Below are 2,356 nucleotides of genomic sequence, written 5' to 3'. Positions count from 1 at the left end.
ACCACCTGGACCAGTGGTAGTAGTCTTTATTTCATTTTTACCAGTTGTCAATCCCCCATACTTGTTGTCACGGATGTCTCCTGATGATTGTTGGTGCATATGTTCTTTGCTTACTTCCAGTTGCTTAACACCCTCTATCTTTCCAAGATCTTCAATCACTTCTTGTCTGTCTATAGATTCCACACTTTCCACCTCCGTAGATTGAATAGATTGAGATTCAAGGGATTTATCTTCCACTGTTTCTTCCACAACGTCAATCCGGTAACACTTGGGATTCTCATCTTGGTGCTTCATTGCCTCAAAGATATTGAAGACTACCTGCTCCTTATGGAACCTCAACATCAGCTCTCCCATCTCAACATCAATCAAAGCACGACCAGTTGCAAGGAAAGGTCTTCCTAAAATGAGTGGCATATCTTCATCTTCAGCCATATCTAAGATCACAAAGTCTGCTGGAAACACAAGATCATTAACCTTGACTAGCACATCTTCAAGTATACCGAAAGGGTAAGAGATTGACCGATCAGCTAAAGTAATGGTCATTCTTGTTGGTTTTGGTTCCCCACACTTAAGCTTCTTCATCATTGAAAGAGGCATCAGATTTATACTTGCTCCCAAGTCACATAAAGCTCTTCCAATGTCTACCGGTCCAATGGAACAAGGGATAGTAAAAGCACCAGGATCTTTCAGCTTAGGTGGTAGCTTCTTTTGAAGAATGGCGCTACAATTCTCGGAAAGAGAAATATTTTCATCATCTTTAGGCTTTCTTCTTCCCGTTAGCAAATCTTTCATGAACTTGGCATACAAAGGCATTTGATCAAGAGCCTCACTGAAAGGGATATTTACTTGAAGTTGTGAGACAAGTTGCATGAACTTCTTGAATTGTCCTTCCTCCTTCTTTTTCTTCTTCTCTAGATGAGGATAAGGAAGCTTCACATATGATGGAATAATTTGTGGCTTGTCTCCATCTTTCAAGATTTGACTCTTTGACTTCCTCAAGATTGAGTTTTCATCTATCAATTTCTCACTTTTATCTCCCTCTATTTTTTTCTTCTTTTCATTTTCAACTACACCCTCATCATTTTTTTCAACTACATCGTTCTCCTCCACCTCAACCACATCATCAACCTTCTTTGGAGCTTTTGGAACTAAAGGTGTCAAAACCTTTTTGCTCCTTAATTCAATAGCATTACAAGACTCATTCTTAGGGTTATCTTTAGTGTTACCTGAGAATCCGCCTTTACTTTGTTCAGCCAATTGCTTAGCTAATTGCCCCAGTTGAGTTTCAAGCAGCTTCCTAGAAGCTTCATTGTTCTTTCTTTCAGCTTCTTGACTCTTCTTCATCTCTTCAAAGTTGCCTTGAGTCATTTTCATGAAGTTCATCATAGTTTCTTCAAGAGCTGATGGCTTCCTTTGTTGTTGTTGAGGAGGAGTAAGCATCTGAGAGTTCAAAGCATTGTTATTTGAGTAGCTTAGATTTGGATGCTTATTAATGCCTGAATTGTAGTATTGATTCTGCCTTTGATAACCTCCCATGAAGTTAGCTTCTTCACTTGGTCCTTCCGGAACGCATTCACCGTTGGGATGTTCTTCACCACATAAGTCACACTTGATTGCAGCTACTTGTTGTTGCTTTTGAGCCAAAGTGAAGCCTTGCAACTCCTTAGTTAGAGCTTCAATTTGTTTGTTCATAGCTGCTTGGTTAGCAAGGATAGCAGTTTGTTCACTCACACCAAACACTCCTCTTTCCTTCTTCTTAGCTTCAGCACGATACTCATTTCCAGCCATGTTTTCTATCAAAGCTTGGACTTCATGATCAGTTTTGCTCTTGAGACTACCTCCCGCGGAAGCATCTAAGAACATTCTAGTGTTTGGTGTTACCCCCTCAGTGAAGATTTGGAGGTATTGCTTCTCGGTGAACTCATGATTAGGGCATCTCTTAAGAAGTAAGTTGAATCGCTCCCAAGCATCATACAATGATTCACCTTCTCCTTGCTTGAAGTTAGAGATCTCCATCTTCTTGTCCCAATACTTAGACATAGGGAAGTACTTCTCCAAGAACTTCAGCTCTAACTCTTCCCATGTTTGGACAGTCCCGTTTGGAATTGTTAGCAACCAATCTTTTGCTCTTCCCGTCAAAGTGAAAGGGAACAGCCTTAGTTTCTTCTGTGCTTCAGTCACGGTGGCTGGTTGCACACAAAACTCGCAGGTTTCAGCAAAGCGGCTCAAGTGTTCATGCGGATTCATAGCTTCAGTCCCATCGAATTGCTTGTCCCTCAAACCGTTGAGGACAGTTGTCTTGATGTCGAAAGCCACGGGGTTAGCTGGTTGAAAAGTGTGGGTCAGTTGACCGCGA

At 41.2% G+C, this 2,356-nt stretch overlaps 1 non-coding gene across 1 annotated transcript; it reads left to right on the top strand.

Moving 5' to 3' along the window:
• Nucleotides 1-1,918: 1,918 nt before the first annotated feature.
• Nucleotides 1,919-2,025, top strand: LOC146939255 (small nucleolar RNA R71). Its single transcript, XR_015033789.1, has one exon. It is a non-coding gene; the product is annotated as a small nucleolar RNA R71 (small nucleolar RNA).
• The last annotated feature ends 331 nt before the right edge of the window (nucleotides 2,026-2,356 follow it).

The sequence above is a fragment of the Medicago sativa genome, chromosome 3, assembly GCF_051527215.1.
Source record: "Medicago sativa cultivar Bolivia chromosome 3, Bolivia_mono, whole genome shotgun sequence".
Classification (NCBI taxonomy): Eukaryota; Viridiplantae; Streptophyta; class Magnoliopsida; order Fabales; family Fabaceae; genus Medicago; species Medicago sativa.
Note: the sequence above shows the minus strand (reverse complement) of the source record. Positions and strands in the feature narration are given on the sequence as shown.